General features: G+C 46.3%; 1 protein-coding gene across 7 annotated transcripts in view; it reads right to left on the reverse strand.

The window, feature by feature from the left end:
* The window catches only part of NEXN (nexilin F-actin binding protein), a 90,211-nt gene extending 84,083 nt beyond the window's left edge, over positions 1 to 6,128 (reverse strand). For 6 of the 7 annotated variants that reach the window (XM_075320269.1, XM_075320272.1, XM_075320270.1 and 3 more), the window contains exon 1: positions 5,923 to 6,128. The gene's annotated coding sequence lies outside the window, so the exon portion shown is untranslated. The remainder of the gene's footprint in view (positions 1 to 5,922) is intronic. The other variant, XM_075320271.1, reaches the window with a different exon arrangement.
* Positions 6,129 to 16,037: the final 9,909 nt, after the last annotated feature.

Here is a 16,037-nt window from a genome sequence, read left to right on the forward strand (position 1 = left end):
TGTGAGTTAATTCACAGAAGATTATCATCACAAGTCAAAATAATAGCCTGCAAAATGGCCTGATAGCGTGTATTGTAGTCAGTTATGAAGGTTTATTTCCAGGAAATTATCATCATATGTCACATATAACAGTCTGGTTAATAATTGTGGAAAACCTAAATATCAATGGAACCACAATGCAGGAAAAGAGGGGAATTAATCTCTCTGGTTTATACTGGAGTCAGGGCATACCGATTTCTTATGCCTTAAGTGATTGGGAAAATGTCCTTGACAGTCCTGCCGTGGGAATCAACCTTCATACCTGACTGCAATACACTCTATCAGGCCATTTTGCAGGCTATTTTTTTGACATGTGATGATAATCTCCTGTGAATTAACCCACATACTTACTGTGTCAATCCATCTGATGGTCCGGTTTTGATAAAGGCCTGGTGCCGAAACGTCAAACTATTTGCAGACTATTTACCACTTACCCTACTAATAAAGAATAAAGGCCGCTTTACAAGCTACGACATCGCTAATGCCATGTCGTTGGGTCACGGAATTTGTGACTCACATCCGGCCGCATTAGCGATGTCGTTACGTGTGACACCTATGAGTAATTTTGAATCGTCGCAAAAACGTTCAAAATTGCTCATCGGTGACATGGGGGTCCATTCTCAATTATCGCTGCTGCAGCGTGTACGATGTAGTTCATCGTTGCTGCGGCAGCACACATCGCTCCGTGTGACGCCGCAGGAACGAGGAAGCTCTCCCTACCTGCCGCCGCCCGCAATGCGGAAGGAAGGAGGTGGGTGGGATGTTACATCCCACTCATCTCTGCCCCTCCGTTTTGATTGGGCGGCCACTTAGTGACGTCGCTGTGACGCCGCACGGACCGCCCCCTTAGAAAGGAGGCGATTCGCCGGTCACAGCGACGTCGCAGAGCAGGTAAGTATGTGTGACGGGTCCGGGCGATGTTGTGCGCCTCGGGCAGCGATTTGCCCGTGTCGCACAACCGATGGGGGCGGGTACCCACGCTAGCGATATCGGTACTGATATTGCAGCGTGTAAAGTGGCCTTAAAAATAAGTCATTATCTTTGTTTTTTTCTTTACTGGGGTTCATGAGTGCCGGAGTTCCTCTCTTTTTTTATTCAAATGAATTCAAAGAAGAAGAAAAAAAGCCACGGTATAAAGGGCGCTGCTCACAAGGGAGATAGGAGATAAATAGTGAAGATTTATTTGAGCTACAACGCGTTTCAGGGATACAATAAAACAATAATAATTTCCCCCTTCCTCAGGTAGCAAAACTTGAAAAACTTCTACATGGATAGACCATGTAGAAGGCGCTTGTATGCCGAAACGCGTAGTCCAAGCAGGCTACCACTCCTAATCTCTTTCCTTCACCGCCCAGAAGTGTGGCTCCAATTTTATGGAAGTTTTTCAAAATAAAGATTTGCAAATGCAAAAATTTTTTTAATATATATCTGCATCCTCAAATTTGTCCGCTGGAGTTATAAAGTTTTTTCATTTGGATTTCCCGTGGCTGGCTCCTGCTCTGGTTTTCCGTGCAGACTATCTTCTGGATTGATACTGGAATCCACACACAGGAGTGTACGGGTAAGCTGGCTTTAAAAACTGTTTTTATTCGGTTCTCCTCTTCTCCTGAGCACCTACTTGGTGATGAGGGGTCTCTTGTAATCTATCCAAATATGAGGCCTGAGACACAAGTCCATGTAATGGATGTGAAGCACGGCGCCCCAGTTTGGGCCTATACTGGTCCTGTGCAGAGCCGTCACTTTTACTCCCAGGCACCGACCCACCATGTGCCATTCCTAATAATGCTTTTCATGTAATAGAAGGGTCCCATCTCAGGTGTGACTTCCACGCTACTGTTAGGTCCTCCGTCCTTGCCCTGGTGTCTCCAATTTTTTGTGCTACCTTCATAAAATTTGCCAATGCTTCATATTGGGTGGCAAAACACAAGCAAAGTCCTCACATTTTCTGCTTTGCCATACGGGGTGGAGGATAAGGTATATTTTGTGTCCCTTTATCTTTAGAGACAGGCACATAAAGATGATGGTGTCCTATCAATCAACCCTCATCGATTGATTCATGGAGTGATCCACCGAGACTCCCACTGACCTTGTCCAGCCCAGTAGGTAGTAATGGCGCCACGTGGAGCCCGTAGGTGACGGCGTTAGGTAAACGGTTCATTTTACTGCGGCACTATTGGGAGGGGGAGGTGACGGCAGCTGCCACCTGTTCTGGGGACTCATCCCTCAGCCAGTGACATTACACAGACTCTGCAGTATCCGACTCTGTCCGGCCTTGTCCTTGCCAAACCCCAGATCTAAAGCCCGGAATCCTATACTCCGAAAATGTACATTGTGCCGTATGAGCCGCATTAAAGTCCCCAGCTGTCCGCATCATTTATATAAGAGCCAGCATGAGAATGTGATGACCCTGCTTATTAATATCACCGCCATATCTGCGATACAATCAACTGACACAAGGTTCCCACGAAAGGAAAAAAAAAATGGAAAGTTTTGTTTTCTTTCGAGAAAAGTAATTAAAATGTTTAACCACAAAACCAATGTTTTCATTCAGAATGATAAACAGAGGACGAGGATCCCAGAGAAATGCCCGTCCTCCTGCCGGCACCCATGCCAGACACAGAGCCGTCTTTTTTCCCCCTTGGCATGTCACATTGATAACCAGTGAGCCAGGCAACAAGCAAAGATGCCCCCACGCCTTCAACATGTCCTCAAAATTTCAGTTTGCATAATACCGCCATACAGTGCCCAATGGATATTGCTACATACAGCCCAAATAATAGGCATCCTCCAGGTAAGAGATGTACATGACCCATAATATACTCCACCAACAAATCTGCAGCAAATCCTGGTCTCCATCCGCCTGTGGAATGCAGATTTTGCAGATTTGCCCGTACCATACGTTTCTGCCAGTCCGAACCCATCCTAACTCTCCTTTAAAAAGCCGACATGATCCTACAAATCGATTCCCCTAATATTACCAATATCCAGTGCTAAATATTACAAGGGGGGATTTGGTTTGCCCTCGTACCAGGTAATGGTCACCCCCTAAAATCAATTCCCATGGGTCTCCTGTGGACGATGATCCGTAACCTTCTCCCCTGAGCGAGAGCCGCAGAACCGTTTGTTATGTTCCGGTGCGGCGACTATTTCTGGACATGGAATTTATGGCCAGGAGTAGAGGGGTCACCTCCACCCCCATAAGAGGTGCCCCTGATCGACAGGATTACTGGATTAGAACCTTATGTTTATGATGAAAGGAAAAATCCATCAGAAATTGGACATTTTTTTAATTTAAACTTAATATTTAAACAAAAAATATTTTTAAAACTTTTTGCTATTTTTAGTAATACTCGGCAATCAAAACTAAATAATAAAAATATCTATATATATATATATATACATATATATATATATATATATACACACATATATATATATATATATATATATATACACATTATATATATATATGTTCATATATATATATACACACACACACACACACGTATATATATATATATGTTCATATATATATACATATATATATATACACACACACATATATATATATATATATATACACACACACACATATATATATACACACATATATATACAGTGCCTACAAGTAGTATTCAACCCCCTGCAGATTTAGCAGGTTTACACATTCGGAATTAACTTGGCATTATGACATTTGGACTGTAGATCAGCCTGGAAGTGTGAAATGCAGCAAAAAAGAATGTTATTTCTTTTTTTTTTTTTTTTAAATTGAGAAAAGTTTATTCAGAGGGTCATTTATTATTCAACCCCTCAAACCACCAGAATTCTGTTTGGTTCCCCTAAAGTATTAAGAAGTATTTCAGGCACAAAGAACAATGAGCTTGACATGTTTGGATTAATTATCTCTTTTTCCAGCCTTTTCTGACTAATTAAGACCCTCCCCAAACTTGTGAACAGCACTCATACATGGTCAACATGGGAAAGACAAAGGAGCATTCCAAGGCCATCAGAGACAAGATTGTGGAGGGTCACAAGGCTGGCAAGAGGTACAAAACCCTTTCCAAGGAGTTGGGCCTACCTGTCTCCAATGTTGGGAGCATCAGCCGGAAGTGGAAGGCTTATGGAACTACTGTTAGCCTTCCACGGCCTGGACAGCCTTTGAAAGTTTCCTCCCGTGCCGAGGCCAGGCTTGTCCGAAGAGTCAAGGCTAACCCAAGGACAACAAAGAAGGAGCTCGGGGAAGGTCTCATGGCAGTGGGGACATTGGTTTCAATCAATACCATAAGTAACGTACTCCACCGCAATGGTCTCCGTTCCAGACGAGCCCGTAAGGTACCTTTACTTTCAAAGCGTCATGTCAAGGCTCGTCTACAGTTTGCTCATGATCACTTGGAGGACTCTGAGACAAACTGGTTCAAGGTTCTCTGGTCTGATGAGACCAAGATCGAGATCTTTGGTGCCAACCACACACGTGACGTTTGGATACTGGATGGCACTGCATACGACCCCAAGAATACCATCCCTACAATCAAGCATGGTGGTGGCAGCATCATGCTGTGGGGCTGTTTCTCAGCCAAGGGGCCTGGCCATCTGGTCCGCATCCATGGGAAGATGGATAGCACGGCCTACCTGGAGATTTTGGCCAAGAATCTCCGCTCCTCCATCAAGGATCTTAAGATGGGTCGTCATTTCATCTTCCAACAAGACAACGACCCAAAGCACACAGCCAAGAAAACCAAGGCCTGGTTCAAGAGGGAAAAAATCAAGGTGTTGCAGTGGCCTAGTCAGTCTCCTGACCTTAACCCAATTGAAAACTTGTGGAAGGAGCTCAAGATTAAAGTCCACATGAGACACCCAAAGAACCTAGATAACTTGGAGAAGATCTGCATGGAGGAGTGGGCCAAGATAACTCCAGAGACCTGCGCCGGCCTGATCAGGTCTTATCAAAGACGATTATTAGCTGTAATTGCAAACAAGGGTTATTCCACAAAATATTAAACCTAGGGATTGAATAATAATTGACCCACACTTTTATGTTGAAAATTTATTAAAATTTAACTGAGCAACATAACTTGTTGGTTTGTAAGATTTATGCATCTGTTAATAAATCCTGCTCTTGTTTGAAGTTTGCAGGCTCTAACTTATTTGCATCTTATCAAACCTGCTAAATCTGCAGGGGGTTGAAGACTACTTGTAGGCACTGTATATACACACAGTATATACACACACACACATATATATACACACACACACAGTATATACACAAACACACACACATATATATATATAATATATATACATATATATAATATATATATATACACCGTATATATATATACCGTATATATATATATATACATATATACACACACATATATACACACACATATATATATATATACACACACACATATATACACACACACACACACATTTTATTTATATATATATAATCTCAAAGATGGCCAAATGCCAATACCAGAGGTGCTCCGCCAAACTGCCCAAATGCCAATGACATAGGTGCTCCACCAACCCGGTGCTAAAACACGCCAAGCCATGGAATAGATCACATCTTATGTGGTATTGGGTAGGGGAAAGTTTTCCAAAACTTTTTGAACTTTTTATAAGTACACAGCAATGAAGAACTGTTCAATCTGAGCGTTAGGAGGATGAAGATGTAGACAGGCGACCACACGTGATCAGATTCCGATTATTAATCATTCCCAGATTTCCAAAGCCGTGAATGTCCCTTACCGGTGGCATCTATGTGTCTCCAAGAAAAGTGGCATTAATGCTGAAACATTCAGTTCTTGTATACCCAAAAAAGCCTCTGATGCCCCCCTGTGCTGTGACTTGTGGTCCATGCATTAGTACTCGTCTTACCTCTCCAGATAAAGGCTCGGTGCTTGGTGCCCTGTCCGGGGTCTAGACCAGGCAGATCAGTATTCCTGTCCTCTTTCTGTGCCAGGCTGGGTGCCTTGTGCTGTGTGGCCCCCAGGATATGTTGGAGCAGATGCACACTACACTGTAGTCCAGTCTGAGCTCTTCTGCTCCTCTCATCAGACTGGATGCAGTTTGGCTGCAGTTACTCCCAGCCTGAGAGTTTCCATAAAAGTCCTGCTTGTCAGGTCATCCACCACATTCCAGACAATCCAAAAGCAGCTCTCAGCTGTTGAGCACTCAAATGTTCCCAGTTCGACCCCCAACACGGGAAACCACACTTCATTCTTGAGCTATGAATGAGAAGAGGGGTCAGTCAGGAAGGGGTTAATTCACGTTCACTCTTTTCTTTCTCTCCCTGCTACCACAGTCCGTCTCATAAGGCGAGACACGTCTTATTAGCTCTGGATTTTCCGCCTCGAAGAAGCGATTCTCCACCTCATAACACTTAAATTTGGCAATTCAGAAATTCACGCGTTTTATGAATTTTGTGCAAAATTAAAAATACGTCTTATATTTTGTTTTGACTCGTGCACTTTTTTTTTTTTTTTAAGAGTAAAAAAAAAAATTCCACAATTCTTTAAAATATTGCACGCAACGCAAGCGTATACCGAAAAAATTCTGATGATGAAAAAAAATTTTTGGGCAAAAATGTTGCAACCTTTTTAAAAAGTTGCAAATAATTGATCCTCAGGCAATATCTGGATTACAGAAAACGCCTATGATGGTGAACAAAGAAAACAGTCATCAAAATAGGTGCAACTTAATTGGTGGAAATTTTTTTTATATATATATATATATATATATATATATATATATATATACATACACAGTGCCGTGCGAAAGTATTCGGCCACCTTGATTTATTTCAACCTTTTCCCACATTTCAGGCATCAAACATAAAAATTTTAATGTTATGGTGAAAAATCAACAACAAGTGGGACACAATTGTGAAGTTGAACGAAATGTATTGCTTATTCTAAACCTTTGTAAAAAATAAATAAGTGAAAAGTGGGGCGTGCAATATTATTCGGCCCCTTTACATTCAGTGCAGCAAACTCACTCCAGAAGTTCATAGAGGATCTCTGAATGATCCAATGTTGTCCCAAATGACTGATGATGATAAATATAATCCCCTGTGTGTAATCAAGTCTCCGTATAAATGCACCTGCTCTGTGATAGTCTCAGTGTTCTGTTTAAAGCACAGATAGCATCATGAAGACCAAGGAACACAACAGGCAGGTCCGTGATACTGTTGTGGAGAAGTTTAAAGCCGGATTTGGCTACAAAAAGATTTCCACAACATTAAACATCCCAAGGAGCACTGTGCAAGCGATCATATTGAAATTGAGGGAGTATCATACCACTGCAAATCTACCAAGACCCGGCCATCCCTCAAAAATTTAATCTCAAACAAGGATAAGACTGATCAGAGATGCAGGCAAGAGGCCCATGATCACTCTGGATGAACTGCAGAGATCTACAGCTGAAGTGGCAGAGTCTGTCCATAGGAGAACAATCAGTCGTACACTGCACAAATCTGGCCTTTATGGAAGAGTGGCAAGGAGAAAGCCATTTCTCAAAGATATCCATAAAAAAGGGAATTTTGTTTACTTACCGTAAATTCCTTTTCTTCTAGCTCCTATTGGGAGACCCAGACAATTGGGTGTATAGCTTCTGCCTCCGGAGGCCACACAAAGTATTACACTTTTAAAAAAGTGTAACCCCTCCCCTCTGCCTATACACCCTCCCGTGGACCACGGGCTCCTCAGTTTTGGTGCAAAAGCAGGAAGGAGAAAACTTATAAATTGGTCTAGGGTGAATTCAATCCGAAGGATGTTCGGAGAACGGAAGACCATGAACCATAAGAACAAATCAACATCAACAACATGTGTACACAAAAGAACAACCAGCCCGAAGGGAACAGGGGCGGGTGCTGGGTCTCCCAATAGGAGCTAGAAGAAAAGGAATTTACGGTAAGTAAACAAAATTCCCTTTTTCTTTGTCGCTCCATTGGGAGACCCAGACAATTGGGACGTCCAAGAGCAGTCCCTGGGTGGGTAAAAGAATACCTCAATAAAGAGAGCCGAAAACGGCCCCCTTTTACAGGTGGGCAACCGCCGCCTGGAGGACTCGCCTACCTAGACTGGCGTCTGCCGAAGCATAGGTATGCACTTGATAGTGTTTCGTGAAAGTGTGCAGACTAGACCACGTAGCTGCCTGACACACCTGCTGAGTCGTCACCCGGTGCCGCAAAGCCCAGGACGCACCTACGGCTCTGGTAGAATGGGCTTTCAACCCTGAAGGAAGTGGAAGCCCAGAAGTACGGTAGGCCTCGAGAATCGGTTCCTTGATCCACCGAGCCAAGGTTGACTTGGAGGCCTGAGAGCCCTTACGCTGGCCAGCGACAAGGACAAAGAGCGCGTCTGAACGGCGCAGGGGCGCCGTGCGAGACACATAGAACCGGAGTGCTCTCACTAGATCCAAAGAGTGTAAATCCTTTTCACACTGGTGAATTGGATTAGGGCAAAAGGAAGGTAAGGAGATATCCTGATTTAGATGAAAAGGGGATACCACCTTAGGGAGAAATTCCGGGACAGGACGCAGAACCACCTTATCCTGGTGGAAAACCAGGAAGGGGGCTTTGCATGACAGCGCTGCAAGCTCAGACACTCTCCGAAGTGATGTGACTGCCACCAGGAAGGCCACCTTCTGAGAAAGACGGGAGAGAGAGACATCCCGCAGCGGCTCAAAAGGCGGCTTTTGAAGAGCCGTCAGAACCCTGTTAAGATCCCAAGGTTCCAACGGACGTTTGTAAGGTGGGACCATGTGGCAAACCCCCTGCAGGAACGTGCGGACCTGCGGAAGCCTGGCTAGACGCTTTTGAAAAAACACGGAGAGCGCCGACACTTGGCCCTTGAGAGAGCCGAGGGACAAACCCTTGTCCATTCCAGATTGTAGGAATGAAAGAAATGTGGGTAAAGCAAACGGCCATGGAGGAAAACCGTTATCAGAGCACCAGGATAAGAAGATTTGCCAAGACCTGTAATAGATCTTGGCGGACGTTGGTTTCCTGGCTTGTCTCATGGTGGCAATGACATCCTGAGATAGCCCTGAAGACGTTAGGAGCCAGGACTCAATGGCCACACAGTCAGGTTGAGGGCCACAGAATTCAGATGGAAAAACGGCCCTTGTGACAGCAAGTCTGGGCGGTCTGGAAGTGCCCACGGTTGACCCTCCGTGAGATGCCACAGATCCGGATACCACAACCGCCTCGGCCAGTCTGGAGCGACGAGAATGGCGCGACGGCAGTCGGACCGGATCTTGCATAGTACTCTGGGCAGCATCGCCAGAGGGGGAAACACATATGGCAGTCGAAACTGCGACCAATCCTGGACCAGAGCGTCCGCTGCCAGAGCTCTGTGATCCTGAGACCGTGCCATGAAGGCCGGGACCTTGTTGTTGTGTCGTGACGCCATGAGATCGACGTCCGGCGTTCCCCAGCGGCGACAGATCTCTCGAAACACGTCTGGGTGAAGAGACCATTCCCCCGCGTCCATGCCCTGACGACTGAGAAAATCTGCTTCCCAGTTTTCCACGCCCGGGATGTGAACTGCGGAGATGGTGGAGCCTGTGACCTCCACCCACTGCAGAATCCGTCCGACTTCCTGGAAGGCTTGACGACTGTGAGTGCCGCCTTGGTGCTTGATGTAGGCGACGGCAGTGGCAGCGGATCTGCCTGCCCTCCAGCCACCGATGGAAAGCCAATAGGGCTAGATATACTGCCCTTATCTCCAGACTATTGAGCTGAAGGGACGATTCTATTGGAGTCCAGGTTCCTTGAGCCCTGTGGTGGAGAAAAACCGCTCCCCAACCTGACAGGCTCGCGTCCGTGGTGACCACAGCCCAGGTTGGGGGGAAGAAGGATTTTCCCCGAGACAGAGATGTGGGTAGGAGCCACCACTGAAGTGATGTTTTGGTTGCAAGTGAAAGGGAGATGTTCTTGTCGAGGGAAGCCAAACTCTTGTCCCATTTGCGAAGAATGTCCCATTGCAGTGGTCGTAGATGGAATTGCGCGAACGGCACTGCCTCCATAGCTGCAACCATCTTCCCCAGGAAGTGCATGAGGCGCCTTAAGGGGTGTGACTGACTCCGAAGAAGTGACTGCACCCCCGCCTGCAGAGAAAGCTGTTTGTCCCGCGGTAGCTTGACTAACGCTGGTTGGGTATGAAACTCCATCCCGAGGTAAGTCAGTGATTGGGTCGGCGTCCACTTGGATTTCGGGAAATTGATGATCCACCCGAACTGCTGGAGAGTCACCAGAGTGACGGTAAGACTTTGTTGACACGCCACCCGAGAAGGGGCCCTGACTAGGAGATCGTCCAAGTATGGGATCACCGAGTGGCCCTGAGAGTGCAGGACCGCCACGACGGATGCCATGACTTTGGTGAAAACCCGTGGGGTTGTCGCCAGGCCGAAGGGCAATGCAACGAACTGGAGGTGTTCGTCCCCGATGGCGAAACGCAGGAAACGTTGATGTTCGGGTGCGATCGGCACATGGAGATAAGCATCCTTGATGTCGATCGATACTAGGAAGTCTCCTTGTGACATCGAGGCGATGACCGAGCGGAGAGATTCCATCCGAAACCGTTCTCACATGTCTGTTGAGCAGCTTGAGGTCCAGAACGGGACGGAATGACCCGTCCTTTTTTGGCACCACGAACAAGTTGGAGTAAAATCCGCGACCACGTTCCTGAAGGGGAACGGGAATCACAACTCCTTCTGTCTTCAGAGCGTCCACTGCCTGAAAAAGTGCGTCGGCCTGTGCGGGGGGTGGGGAGGTTCTGAAAAAACGAGCCATAGGTCGAGAGCTGAACTCTATCCTGTAACCATGAGACAGAATGTCTCTCACCCATCGGTCTTGAACGTGTGGCCACCAGGCGTCGCCAAAGCGGGAGAGCCTGCCACCGACCGAGGATGTGGCTAGATGAGGCCGAGAGTCATGAGGAGGCCGTCTTGGAGGCAGTGCCTCCTGCGGCCTTTTGGGGGCGTGACTTGGACCGCCACGCATAGGAGTTCCTCTGGCCTTTCTCCGGCCGGTTGGACGAAGAGGATTGGGGCTTGGCGGAGGGACGAAAGGACCGAAACCTCGATTGGATTTTTCTCTGCTGAGGTCTCATAGGTTTGGACTGGGGTAAGGAGGAGTCCTTTCCCGAGGATTCCTTAATAATCTCATCCAACCGTTCGCCAAACAAACGTTCGCCAGAAAAAGGCAAACCAGTTAAGAACCTTTTGGAAGCAGAGTCTGCTTACCATTCGCGCAGCCACATGGCCCTGCGGACTGCCACGGAGTTAGCGGATGCTACAGCCGTACGGCTAGCGGAGTCCAGGACGGCGTTCATGGCGTAGGACAAAAATGCTGATGCCTGAGAGGTCAAGGAAGACACATGCGGAGCAGAATTCCGCGTGACAGCATTAATCTCAGTCAGACATGCCGAGATTGCTTGGAGAGCCCACACAGCCGCAAAGGCCGGGGCAAAAGACGCGCCCGTGGCCTCATAAATAGACTTCACCAAGAGCTCTATCTGTCTGTCAGTGGCATCCTTCAGGGATGAGCCATCGGCAACAGACACAACGGACCTAGCAGCCAATCTAGAGACTGGAGGATCCACCTTGGGAGAGTGTGCCCAGCCCTTAATGACTTCAGGTGGAAAGGGATAACGCGTGTCAGTGTGCCGTTTAGCAAAGCGCTTGTCCGGGACCGCTCTGGGCTTCTGGACAGCGTCCCTGAAGTAAGAGTGATCAAAAAACGTATTGCGCGTACGTTTGGGGAATCGAAATTGGTGTTTCTCCTGCTGAGAAGCCGACTCCTCTGCAGGAGGAGGTGGTGAAGAGAGATCCAACACCTGGTTGATGGACGAGATAAGATCATTTACTAAGGCGTCCCCCTCAGTGGTATCAAGGTTAAGGGCGAAGTCAGGGTCAGAGCCCTGAGCTCCCACGTCCGCCTCGTCTTCCTGAGAGTCCTCAAACTGGGATCCAGAGCAGCGTGAGGAAGCCGGGGAAGAGTCCCAGCGAGGCCGCTTAGCAGGTCTGGGGCTGCGATCCGGACAGGAGTCCTCCGCCTGGGACCTAGGGGCTATCCTGGGAGCGCGCTGCGGCGCGGACCGAGAAGGGCCTGGAGGAGACAAACTAACAGGGACCGGGGCCTGTGAAGAGCCCGGTCTGGACTGCAATGCCTCAAGCAGCTTAGATGACCATTTGTCCATAGACTGAGCAATGGATTGAGAAAGTGACTGAGAGAGTTTCTCAGCGAAAGATGCCAACGCCGGTGACTCTGTCCCTGCAGCCTGCTCAGGGGGAGCGGGGGGATCTACCTGAGCACCTGAGCCGAGGGGCCCACAATTACCCTAGGCTCCGGCTGAGCAAGCGTGGCAGGAGTCGAGCATTGATCACAGTGAGGGTAGGTGGATCCCGCAGGCAACATAGCCCCACAAGAGGTACAGGCCGCGAAAAAAATCTGTGCCTTAGTAGCTTTGCTCCTTGTGGACGACATGCTGTTGTCTCTTAGTTGAGTGACCACTGAGGGTATATGGGAAAAGGGTATACCGCCTTTCCGAACAGATATATATATCTATTATATATATATATCCCGGCACCTTAGGGGGACCAGCACCGGGTGACCGGTGTGGCTTACCAACCGCTCACGAGCGGAGTGTGTCCTCCAGATTCCCTGTCGTGGATCCCCCAGAGCTGCAGAGCCTTGCTGCTGAATAGCATCCACCGGCAGAATGCTAAAAATGGCTGACGGAGCTCTCAGGGGGGGAGTGGAGCCGGGGGCGGCGCTAGCAGAGAGCGGGAGTCTGGAGTCCCCAAGTGGTCAATGAGGGGGGAGGGAGGCATGCAGGATGCTCCAGCCCTCAAGGCCGACGTCATGTCGGTAATCCCGCCCTTACCCCTGACAGGCAGGCTCGGGGGCGGGATTTTTCGGACTAGGCCGCGGTGAAGCCGGGGGCTAAATTTAAGGCCGCGCCCGACAAGCAGGCACGGTCGGTGCGGAAGTCCGCCGAAAATATGACGGACGGAACCACCGCTGCTTCGAGGGAGAAGGTGCGACCCCTGTACAGTCCCCACATGAGGATACAGAGTACCTTCAAGTTGCAGGGCCCGGTCCCTGGGGATGAAGAAGCTCCGGTCCGGCAGGTTCCACCAGGGGCTGCGGAGGGAGCACGGTCCCAGCACATGGATGACCGCATAGGATCCCACTTCTCCCAGAGCCGCATAAGGGATGGTGAAGGAGACGGCATGTGGCTCCAGCCTCCGTACCCGCAATGGGTACCTCAACCTTAACAACACCGCCGACTTAGTGGGGTGATAACAGAGAGAATAGCGGAGATGGGTTTTAAAAACCGCGCCAGAGATCCAGATGTAAACTTGATCAATGTACACTTTATTTCGGCATAGGTCTACGCGTTTCTGGGGTCTCAGCCCCCTTCTTCAGGACCAGCAAGCACAAGATACAAAAAATCTGCAGAGTCACATGTATACAGACAGTATATACCCAGTGGAACATCAAAGAACCGCCCTCAAAAGAAAAAAATCGGCGGGAAAAACATCCACCCCTGCAAGGAGTGACGTGGTCCGGTGAAAAAACCAAAGAAAGTGAACTGTATTGACAGCAACAGTCTCTTTGTTAATAAAATGACCAATGTCAAACAAAAACAATTAAAATAATTAACATGAGCAAAAATACGTAATTGTTGAATAAAAATATATATAACCATACATATATATGTGTTTATTGTGTCCCAGAATACATTAGCAATTAAACTGCGGAAAGAGGGTATAGAACCCACACCTAATTTTGGCCATCAATCTTCATGAGGACCAAGGATTGTGAAGCGGTAAGTCCACACAACCAGACCGGTGTGCGGTAGAAGGTTCATGATCTAATGAAAAGTGAAGAAACCATAGAAAAGGGAATTAATAAAAATTATAATAATAAAAAATAAGAAAAATAGGAGAAAAATCCATTCCAATATTAATTAAATACGGAATGGATGTTGGTGTCAAAAAAAACAAAAATATATATCCCATAGATAAATTAAAAAGTGAGCGCGAAATGAGCGCACCCAATGAAACTAACATAGCATATACGCAAAAATTGTATCCTACAAATATCTCTTAAAAAACCTATAAGTGTGGTGACTCATATATAAAGGGGTTAAAATGATACAGAAAGTTAAAGCGGCCATATGTATCAAGCCGAAAAACAAGTGTATATATTTATGTGAAGAACTAATCAAACTGCTATTAAAACTGTGCAGTGAATATGATAAAAAACCGTAAAAGGAAGGGACTACAAGAAAAAGATAGGGGTGATTGGATTACAGGAGCGTGGGAAAAAAAACACAACGCATGCGTATAACAACATGAGAGATAGGGGTGACGAAAGTTCAGAAGCGTGGGAAAAACCATAGTACGCATGCGTTAGATCAAAGGCAAGAAGCCGGTGCACTGAATGGACCAATAATTAGAGCTAGGGTGAGCGGAGTTCATAGTATAAAGAGAAATTAAGAAAAGGAATTGAAAGGACAGGAACCCTAGAAAACAGAAAATGAATTTTAGATACCGTGCAAGAAAACACATATATATCTATATATGACGGACCTGAAAAAAGATCCCGTCTGATAAATTTCTAGAATAATCGGCAAGGAGTCTATCAGAAGGAATACATATCCATCTGGATAAAAACACTAGACTCTGATCACGATGCAAGACAATTTGGATCTATGAATTAAATATTATAAAGAAATATAAAATAACAATTATAAAATATGATATATAAATATCACAATATATCAGTTATCCCTCTGGGCAACAACTAGCCTCTAATACTATATGACGTTAATTAGATAAAATATATAATATAGAGTGTGACATATAAAATGTGAAAAATTACCCATAAGCAATGGAAAAGAAACTAACATAGCATGGATGATGATCAAGTAAAAATAGATAAAAATACAACACTATTCAAAACCAATAAAAATCAATAAAAACAGTCAAAACAATAAGACCAATAATAAATTATTAAAAAATTACAGTAATATAAATATCTAAATCACTCATGAAAGATGTCCGTGATTTCATTGAGGTGAATAAGTGAGTAGGATTACTCTTATAATGCGGTTACAGGAGTTGTGCCTTTCACAACTCTAATAGGTGAGTAGGATTACTCTTATTACACCCCCTGTTTATCAGGGTAAGACCCTATGCGCTTTTTGCCCACAGGTTTCTTGCTTATGACTTAGTGGGGTGAGAAGGGAACATGCCGGGGACCCCATCGGGGACCTCTTTTCTTCCATCCGACATAACTATGTATGAGAATGCATGAGTGGATGTGTGCCTCCTTCCACACAAAGCATAAAACTGAGGAGCCTGTGGTCCACGGGAGGGTGTATAGGCAGAGGGGAGGGGTTACACTTTTTTAAAAGTGTAATACTTTGTGTGGCCTCCGGAGGCAGAAGCTATACACCCAATTGTCTGGGTCTCCCAATGGAGCGACAAAGAAAAGTGTTGTTTAAAGTTTGCCACAAGTCACCTGGGAGACATCAAACATGTGGAAGAAGGTGCTCTGGTCAGATGAAACCAAAATCGAACTTTGTGGGCACAATGCCATTACGATATGTTTGGCGTAAAAGCAACACAGCTCATCACCCTGAACACACCATCCCCACTGTCAAACATGGTGGTGGAGCATCATGGTTTGGGCTTGCTTTTTTCAGCAGGGACAGTGAAGATGGTTAAAATTGATGGGAAGATGGATGGAGCCAAATACAGGACCATTCTTGGAGAAAACCTGTTGGAGGTAAAAGACCTGAGACTGGGATGGAGATTTGTCTTCCAGCAAGACAATGATCCCAAACATAAAGCAAAATCTACAATGGAATGGTTCACAAATAAACGTATCCAGGTGTTAGAATGGCCAAGTCACAGTCCAGACCTGAATCCAATCGAGAATCTGTGGAAAGAGCTGAAAACTGCTGTTCACAAAC

Source organism: Anomaloglossus baeobatrachus, chromosome 8, assembly GCF_048569485.1.
Source record: "Anomaloglossus baeobatrachus isolate aAnoBae1 chromosome 8, aAnoBae1.hap1, whole genome shotgun sequence".
Classification (NCBI taxonomy): Eukaryota; Metazoa; Chordata; class Amphibia; order Anura; family Aromobatidae; genus Anomaloglossus; species Anomaloglossus baeobatrachus.